The sequence below is a fragment of the Centruroides vittatus genome, unplaced genomic scaffold, assembly GCF_030686945.1.
Source record: "Centruroides vittatus isolate TY-2023 unplaced genomic scaffold, ASM3068694v2 contig_329, whole genome shotgun sequence".
In the NCBI taxonomy this organism is placed as follows: Eukaryota; Metazoa; Arthropoda; class Arachnida; order Scorpiones; family Buthidae; genus Centruroides; species Centruroides vittatus.
Genome location: NW_027122113.1, coordinates 4,470,249 through 4,480,705, shown reverse-complemented (window position 1 = coordinate 4,480,705; position 10,457 = coordinate 4,470,249).

Below are 10,457 nucleotides of genomic sequence, written 5' to 3'. Positions count from 1 at the left end.
AAAGAGATATTCGCCTGCAAGCATTAAAAAAAAAAAGGAGTAAAGAGGGGGAAAAGTTAAAATCCATCACTTCTGACGGTTTTTCGAACATTTTTACCCGATGAAACGTTCTATTTTGGTCGAGTAAGGGGGAAAGGCGTTCAAAAACATAGTTAGATAGGGAGACGATTTATCATAGACGTTGTGTCTGTTGTGCATTAAGAGGAGAGAAAGATAAGAGCATCAGATGGCTCCAGCAATCTCGGCGTCGTTTTTATGATCTGTCATTGCTACACTTTTTAAATACGCCAGATGCGATCGGATTGCCATCTCGCGATCGATTCGTGTACTAACCTTTTCAAAAAATATATCGGTAGCGGATCGTTGTTGCCACTTAAACAAAAGGCTGACGACACGCGTCGCTTCTAAATTTAACGCTACTAAAAAAAACTTACCTCCTGTATAAAATTAATTAAAAAGAGTCCTGTTCTTGTTCTATAATTTTTTAAAATAATTATATCCGTGTTTTTCCGGATTTTTTTCTTTTTTTTTTCTTTTGTACTTTCGAGGGTACTGATAAGTGGGCTTTTGGCAATTGTTGAACGTGCTGGAAGCTATGAAAATATACCCACATGCTCTTATCCACCCTCATGATGTTTGAAATGCAGAAAAGAGTGAAGACAATGTGGGTCATCCGCTATTTATACTTATCGAGATTGTGGTCAAAACATCTGTGACTTTGCGATAGAGAAAGGATTAGAAAATGGATAGAAAGCTATCCAGCTGGAGGGATTTATTTTAATTCTAGATATAGCCAGCGAGATACAATTCAAACACATTTTGACCCGGTTACACCCCAACCGAGAAAGCTCACACGCGTGGTTTGTAAACCGGCGTCTGCTTTTTACACCTGCTCTACATGACATTATTGACCGGGATGCTAACGATTCCGGGAGTGAGGTACCCGTCTAACGTGATCTTTTTCCTCCTACCCAGACGGGAATATATTATTTAGTGATGCCATCATGAAGACATAGGTTAGATTTATGAACGCCGTAGCGGGGGCTGATTCGTGTTTCTTTATCGTTGTCTACATTGTCTTACTCCTCGGAACAAGAGTAGGAAAAGGTTATTGTACTCGAGACCGGACGTTCTTACCTCTTTTGTGACGACACAGAAGCCGAAGGGGCAAACCGCAACTCGATTTGAGGGTTATCCAAATTTCAAAAGGCCCTACTCGCTGCAGGGTCAGTCGCTTAATTATTTAAAAGGTTGCCGAAACTTGTCTCACTTTTCGTGAAACCCCGAACGTGCCAAGGTCCCTCGTACAGCTGTGCAAGTGTTTATCGCACGAAAACTTTAATCTCGTTACATTAAGGGAATTACACACAATATGGGTAAGAAGAGTTCCAGAAGCTAGACAGATGGTCGAATCAATTAAGGGATATTGTCCAATGTCAGTGATTGTCGCAGAGTCGGGAGAGATCATAAATTACTTAGCTCCGTTTATATGATGGTTCGGACGGTTAATAAAGCCTCCTCTAATAATTCTAACCATAAATAACATTCTTAGATGTTAGTAAGTGACAAAAAAAGAAAACTATGGCGAACTACACGAACATGTTTACAGCCACGGAGGAAATTTTCTATATTTAACTCATTGCATATATAGGGATAAATATTTTTTGTTTGGAATTAGCTGATAGGAAGCTGTCCACGTTACAAAACGTGGACAGCTTCCTATCGTTTTAATTTCCTAGAAGCTCGAAAGGAGTGGCAATAGAGCACAATAGGCTCTTCTTTACTATTTTTTTAATCAAATTAGGTCACATATTCCTGTTGTTTTTTTTTTTGGTACTTATTGGTAGCATAACGGCCGTATTTTTAATGGAACTTAGTCACCTCGCCGGATGCTTTTGATTCGTCATCTAAATACTTTAATCAGATAGGTTGCCGCGGAACACTTAACATTTTTTTAATGGCGAATGAGTAGGGGAAGGCAGTCTGTCAGGTGAGATGATGGAATTGGTCGAGTAGATGAAAAGGTAGCGAGCATTCCAGGTGAGTCACTCCGCATTGTAAATTCCAAAGGGCTGCTTGACATAAACTGGCCACGGCGTATGGCACAGCTGGTACATAAACAAACCAGTCTCTTACATCGATTTGGTACAAGATGACGTCTCGCTATTGATTGGATGGAATTCCACGTAAGATTACTGCTAGCTATTCACTGCATTCCAAGTATGTGTCACTTCTCCACATCAACTATTCACTCGCCCCTTTGTTCATCTCTCCCACGCTACGAAAACCTAAAAAAACTCCGAGGGACAAACCTGGAAGCTTAATTCGCGGGAGAGGCTTTTAAGGGGTCATATACGGCATTTTACCTCCATCCTACTTAAAAAAGAGCAAATTTCATCTAGAGACGAACGTGGAGTGGATATTAGTATGCCCTTTTATACCGTAAAGAGTGTATCGGGATGTCTTTCCTTGTTATTAAAAGCAAAAATATGACCTGATAGAAAACAAGATAGGATTTTATGACTCATTTTTTCAATATAAATCTAATTTTACTCTCGTCAACACTTCTATAACTATTAAAGAGCTGTTTCTATTAATATTTTCTAGCCCTTTAAATTCTGTAAACATTAACAACATCATTTTTTATCTTCGTGAATTAAAAAAAATGTATTTTTTAAAGTTTAGCTTTAATAAATGCCTAACAAATTATGCAAAAAATATAATTAAAAAAAATAAAAAACAGAAACACATCTGGAGCTGCAGCTTCAGCCGGGTAGAGATAAGGAAGCTGGAGAAGCAGAGATGAGATCAGATGAGAAATGCTCCGAGAGATCTCTAGTTGAGAGATGTTAAACGATGCGAAATTTATTTTGAGAGGGAAAAAAGAACATTTACGAGAAATTAATAAATTAGACTATAGCTTTAATTATTTAATTTTTAGATTTTTAAGTCAAGTAACCTAAGGATGGATTCTAAATACTTTAAAACTCTCTTCTAGCCAATTTAAAAATACTTTTATCGATTAGACCTAGTCCAGATCAAATAGTTAAAACAGATAAGAGAATAAACAAATATAAATTTTACTATCAAATTATTTAATCTTATATATAATGAACAATTTCCGGATTTGGCGGGAAAATAAATGGCAGAATAGTATCATACTCTATACACAATATCATCGTGATTTTTTTCTTCCTTTTCTCGTCGCACGTTTCTGTTTCCTCTCTTCACTTTATCAAAATAAATGAAAGACGAAAAATTTGGAAATAATAATAATCGCACCTAGTTTGTCAGGGTGTCCTTGACAGAAGAATGTCGGTAGGGAGAGATGAGTCATCAGGATATATCCTAATCGCGATACAGGAAACGCTCTGGACGCGATCCACTGACGCGATTAATCGACAAATAAAGTTGTTACACTCTTATTGACAAACAGATCCGGGTGGCACACTTCCACACTAATTTCCAACTTTCGTTCGAGAAAAACGATGGCCCTTCTGGGATTTCTATAAAAACCACGGGGAACAACTCTTAAATCATAAGAGTAACACGTGGTAACGATCTCGATTTGGTACCGGCTGTAATAGCTTAATCTCTAAATAAATAAATGCTTAAGTTTTAAATTATTATTTATATTAAAATAATAATAATAATAATAATAATAACTATTGGAAAAATCATTATACGCGTAACAGTCGAGCCGTGTTTTAACGCGTAACAGATGGGAATGCTTTTAAACATGGTAAATTTTGCTACAAGTCATAGAACTTCTCCAAATGTTAAAGTTATCACTTCTGTTTCAAATTCCACAAAGCATATTTCACTTGGCTCTGCTCGGCTTCAAAGTATAGGAGATTCACCCTCCTCTTTCTCCTCTTCTTAAATCCTCGGATATTCACTCCCGGTTGCTAAATCTCTGGGATTTGACTGGTCTAACTCGTCCTGGAACGTTTCAAACGCTAAAAATTTCACCGAGAAAAATTCAAGATCTTGCATTTAAAAATCGGTATTTGGGAAAAATGCAAGCGAAATCTTACGTAATAAATATTTAATTTTAATCGATGGAATTATTCCCCCCTCTTTTCCTAATAAGGCAATCGACTCTTAAAACAGGTGCAGATAAATGACTTCACTTTATAGGTTACTCGAAGCTTAAAAGATGATTGCAACCTTAGCGAAGAGGAAGCGTCATTCTCAGATAGCATTACAGAAATACGAGAATATAAATCTATATAAGTTTAGAAAGAAGGGGGGAATAATAATAATAATAATAATAATAATAATTCTACATTTTCCGAAACGTGTCAGAACTGGAAGCATTTCCGCGTCAGATAAAGTGGGCACGGCATACCCAGAAATGATGCAATGGCTTAGGAGTTACCAGGTGGGTACGTGAGTAAAACTTGAATTTCTAGTAGAATGACTCAATCTTTTGATAAAGAAACAAAATTCGCGTCATGCCGAAACGTCACAGGTCTCCAGTTTTCGAGTGATCCAATCCTCGAACGGTACAACTTGAACAAATTATTTTTTGGCCTATTTGATGTTTGGCGCAACGATGACCTTTAAAATGAAGAGTAGAATTTCTGTTGTTTACGACGGATGACTCAGATATCGCATGTTGCATGACTCATGCAAGATAGAATTGATCGGAGAAGAGGATATCTTGAGTAGAAAGGAAGTTGACAAAACTCTAACCGATTAACTGTGTTAAAAAAAATAATAATAAATAAATACTAATATGCATACGTCGGTGATCATTGCACCAAGAAGACATTCTTGCTCCAAATTCCTCTTTATCTTCACTCGAACTGATGCTGATGGCACGAATAAGTTTTAATAACCTCTGTCAACATTAAATTATAAAAAATAACCCTTATAAACTCGTCTATAGTAAACTTTCAATGCGTGAGGCACGCCACTCGACGTGGATATTGTACTCTATTGTGAAATCGACCCGTATAACTCTATTTTTTGAAAAGCGGAATTATATAAATACATACATATTTATATATTATGCTATCTTAAGAATCATTTAATTGTAGATTTTGCGAGGTGGGGAAATTCCTAGTTAAATTATTCCAGGGACTTTTGCAGGTCCCATTGTAAATCTTTCATCTAGGCCTACTACGTGCGTTGCACGCTAATGTCACCCGAACGAGTCTTTCTCTTTAGATATTAAACACAAATTTAAAAAAAAAAGTCACTATTAATACATTATGCAATTTTTCTGTATATAAAAGTTTTTCTATTAAATTATAGATAAGGCATGAATCACCTGTGATCTGATTCATAACGAACTTTGCTTTCTTTGTCTTTATTTTTATTATTATTATTTTTTTAAAGAAGCTTCCAGTTTTATTCAAAATAACTCCAAGTTTATCAATCTTACAGTTGTGATAAAATTTAAATTTTTATCTAAGGTAAAGTAAGGGTTTTTCCCGACTTATCGCGGATACAAAATTGCCACTGGGAGAATACAACTTGGTCGATTAGATCGCAGAATTTTACAAGTTTTTCATTTTTAAATTTAATTTTTAAAAGATAGACCTAATCGTGCTTTAGCCCTTGTTCGAGTCCAACAATAGATTTAAGTCTTGTGTTTATTAAACCAGGATGTTTACGCAGACGAAATAAAAAGTGATCTCGACCGGAGGTTCCCCATCCCTGATTTAAATTAGGAATATCTATTTTTGTGACTTTTACTTTCAAAATGTATTCGCACTAATTTATTATAGGGTCTGTTATTCTACTAATTTTTTGCTATTTTTGTCTCGTCGTTGATCTAACATACGCTTACAACGCACCGAAGCAAACGAAAACAGGAAAGTCCTCCTCGCCATCTAAAGCCTGCTAAAATTTTATTTATTTATTTATTTTAATTTTTAAGAAAGAATTTCTCTCGGAATTTATATTATAATTTACCAACCTTTCAGAGAGTAAACATAGAGCATTTGACTTGGGAAAACCAAATTTGGAACGTTAGAGTTAACCCACCTACTCGAGTTTTATCGGAGACGAAAAACAAATTAACTCGGGTTATGAGCCTTTAAGGCATTTGGAACGATGTCGTAAATTTATTTTTTCGAATTTTTAGACATGTCGAAGACTCCAAAATATTCCTACTTGTATGCGACTCCTACGCGGGTCTAACGTAGAATTATCAGTTTTAAAAACGGCCCGTAGAAGCACCCCTACGTTTCGGGCATTCATCCAGAATGTAGCGAAATCGGTGTATTGCGATACTGTTTAAGGATTTTCTGAAGCCTTCCCACGAAGAAATTTCTACATACAAAACGTTCTGCGGGTTGTAAATTACCGTGAGGGATATTTATTCTTAGAAATATGGCGACGATGATGAATAAACAAATTAATTTTCAGGGGTATTGCAGGTCGTTCATCCATTTTTGTAACGTTAGGTAATCCTCTTATTAATTGCTGACAATATAAAATGACAAATGCCCGTGGAATTAGAAAAATTTGAATTAAACGTAGAAAATTACCTTTATGTTCGTGAAAGAACGGGATTAATTGGAGGATAAACAGAGGAAGAAATTACAAAAAGTGAATCTTATTGGGCGAAAATGATGGAAAATATTCCTCATATTCCATAAAGGAAAAGTAAAATTAAATTGAATAGGAGTTTTGCAAAAAATAACATAAATCTAAGTCTTGTGGGGGGGAGTGTTTGAATCAAGTTTGGTTCGGAGTTCGTTTTGCTCGACCTCCTTTCAAAACTAATTGAGGGGCTTCGAGTTAGGATGTAGCATTTGGGCGGAGCTTAATGGTATTTTCGCCTTTTGTGCATCGTCAGAGTTCGGGCGGAGTTTAAATATTATTAAGTGGCTATCAAGGACGTGACGATTTTTATCTATCATTGGTGAATTATTTTTAAAAATTTCGTAAACAAGGCGAAAAAATAGAAGCAATCAAAATATTTCCGTTGCGTTCCCGGTTGATGATTCATAAATGACTTTATTGATATCGAAAGAGCGATAGTGATCGAAGATCGATGGCGATAAAGGTCATTCACTTGTTTTTGTCTGGCGTTACGTCTCTTTCACTCCATCGCTCGTTTTCGCGTGAACTCTACCGAAATTTGCCTCATTATCTCATTCGATTGTAGGTAATGGCTATAAATAGCTATAAAAATTACTCATTAGACGTAAAATAAAACCATTTACTACAGAAAAAAAAGTCTAAAAGTACAGCATAAAAATGCCGATAGAAGAAGGAGCGTCAATCGAATTTTCAATTTTCGTTAATTTCGAAGCGAATTAATTAATTAAAAATTACAATTTTTTAATCATTTAAATGATTTTTTCTGTTTTTTTTTCTTCTTAAAATCGCAAAATTATCCAACTTAACTCACGTGGATAGTAGCGCGAGTTGGACACTTTTAAAAGTGACGTCAAATGACTTCACTTTATAGGAATGCGGCTTGGGTCACAACGACACAATTTTGTACAGAAAGAAGAATGCGAAAGGCTCCCTCTCAACACACCTCCCGCCTGCCACAGAGGGAAGAGAGAAGAAGAAGAAAAAAAAAAAAAATTCTCGACCAAACAATTCCTCAGTAGGTCTAGGTAAGTTAATTGATGCCGTGTTAGCGTCTATAGGATGACGGTGACTTTACACCAAATTTGGCGGTTTTCTAGAAAAAAAAAAAAAACGAAATAAATTTACACATAATTCAAATATCTGGATAATTATACAGTACTACAGAACGGTGTTATTCTTACTTCAGCAGACACATTATAATATATTGAAGAAGAGTGTGGATTCCTACAGACCTACTAATAGCCTAAGGTGTATAAACTAACATAGTAGCCTAATGTTTATTACGCTATTCGGTGGATTTTATATTGACCTAAATGGACAGAAATGATATTACACTTGTCAAAATATGTCAGCGGAGGAATTAGCTTCGTAAACTCCAGACACGAGACTGGATCTATTCGGTTTTTAAATGAAATATAAAGGCAATTTTATAATCAATATTATTCAATGAATCAATATATCAATGAAGAATTTTTACAATTTTTGTCTAATGGTTTCTTCGTCAAATCTGAGGAAATAATACAGTGAAACCTCTGAACAATGGCCAATGAAGAGAAGGCAGAAATGAATGTTTTTCGGAGATGACCGTTGATTGGAGGTTATTTTGTTCAAAGAAAGAAGAAATTCATGAAAAATGGCCGCTGTTTAGAGGTTATTTTATTCAAAAAACAATTCAATAATACTCGATAAGACACGGCCGCTGTTTAGAAGTGGCCTTTATCGGAGACTCGATTGTAATAATAACTGCCGTTACTCATTCCAATTGAATTCTCATTCCTCGTCATTTTAACTTATCTATCCTTTTAAAATATTTTTTAATTACATACATCTGTCAAAATCGTAAAAGATAAGAACGAACGACAAAATCAAACTAATTGAACAGAAATTTAAATAAAAAATAGGCCTATTGTTCGCTACTAATTAACACAACTGACGTGTTTTTACCAAATAAATAGCGGGTAAATATTATAAAACAAATTATTTAACTTTATTTTTCCATTCTTACAATTAATTATAATTCATAATATTAAGTTATAATAAGCTAAATTAATTTATATATTATTGTTCTTTGTTCAACCGTACGATTAAAAATAAGCACAAGCCCGTGTCATACGATTTACTATCAAAATTCTAGTCATTTACATAATTTAACTCTGAATTTATTAATAAAAAAAATTATATTTAATTTAGTCGAGTCGAAATTTATAATTAATGGACATTAAACGAGAAAAAGTAAATTCAAGTTTTCTCGTTTCGGCTCATTAATTATGGAGAATTCTAAGAAAATAAAAGAAGAAAAAAATTATTTCTATTCACGAAACGAATTTACTTGCCCACTTTACCTTTTCTCCTCCTTTTAATTTAATCTATAATATTTTAAATCAAATTCTACGGATAAATTTCTCTCCTGTCGCCTGCAATGACGTAAGCTATGTAAAAATCCTTGGAGTAGAACGACAAAATATTTAGTTTCTGACAAGCCGAACGACAAAAAAACAAATTCCCGAATATTCCTGAATATTCTCTGGTTGAATGGCATATATTTTAATACATTAGACTAATACAAAGGAGCCAATATCTAATATTATAAGAAACCGAATCTCTTAGTACATTCTGTTATATAATAGGGCATCCATCGAGGCAGAAAGCCGAATATCCGGACATAAGATATTTAATTATTTATATATTACAATCTTCTTCGCTAGTTAAAATTCCAACGTGGGATATTAAGCGCCCGAAAATTTAGCAATTTTTATCGTTACGGTGTAAAATATTCGTCAAATCGAAATCGAATATTGTAAATTGGACAGACAATGGATTTCTTAACCTATTAAATATCTGGATATTCATATATGAAGGCTAATTTTACAGTGAGATATTCATCAGCCGAAACCGAATATCCTTAACGCTGATATATTAAAAGATATCAATCGAGTAGACGAGATAGGAAGAAAAATATTCACCAAGCTAATGAATATTTATTCTGGTTTAGGATATTCGACAAGAGAAAAGGAATATATCCTGTCATTTTAACAAACTGGTCTATTTATTAATGTAAAAAGGGCCTACTTTAACTTATTCCAGGCCTTCAATTAATGGTTTTCTTGTAAAATAACCGATAAATGTGGCTTAAAAACGAGGGCTGGTACAGAATATACGTCAGACCCAACTTAATCCGGTATTAATCTCGAGTATAAAGTCATTTAGATCTACGAAATTATTAATTACATAATTTACTTTTTTTAAAAGCTTGGAAATAAATATATCTGTGCAGACATAAACTTACTATGACTCTGTCCGTGGACATATCTTAGAGAGATAGATGGCCTCGCTTCATTAAAATCACGAGTCTAGTGACGCTAATCCATCAATAATTACGTGACTCGGTACCGATGTCACGAAAGGCACAGTCACGTGATTTTGTCCATTTTGGCGTGCTTCCAGGTAATTATAATCGGAGACGTTCTATTAGGATAGCCTGAAAAATTCCAAGGGGCCTCATACTGTTAAATTTGCAGATCGGTTCCGTTCGAGAGGCTTTCACTTTCGAATGCAGACGAGAAAATCCTATAATTTAATCCTAGACGGTCGATTATGGTCACCTCCGCAATTATATATGGCATTTAAGTCATTGCATCACTTCTAATCGTTTTCCCGAGACGTCTGCACGATTATTATTAATTCTTTTCTAGAATTTAACAGACAAAAATATCTGTAATTTACCAACGAAATTTTATAGATTTTTTATACGCCGTTTTGTCTAAATAAAAGCTAACTTTTCGGTACTTTTCTAGACCGGAACTGCCAGGATTTTCGAGATAACCTCTAACAAAAGTAGACCAATTACGTACTGTATTTATAATTAAGGATCACTATCCAGGAAGAAAAAGTTAAAG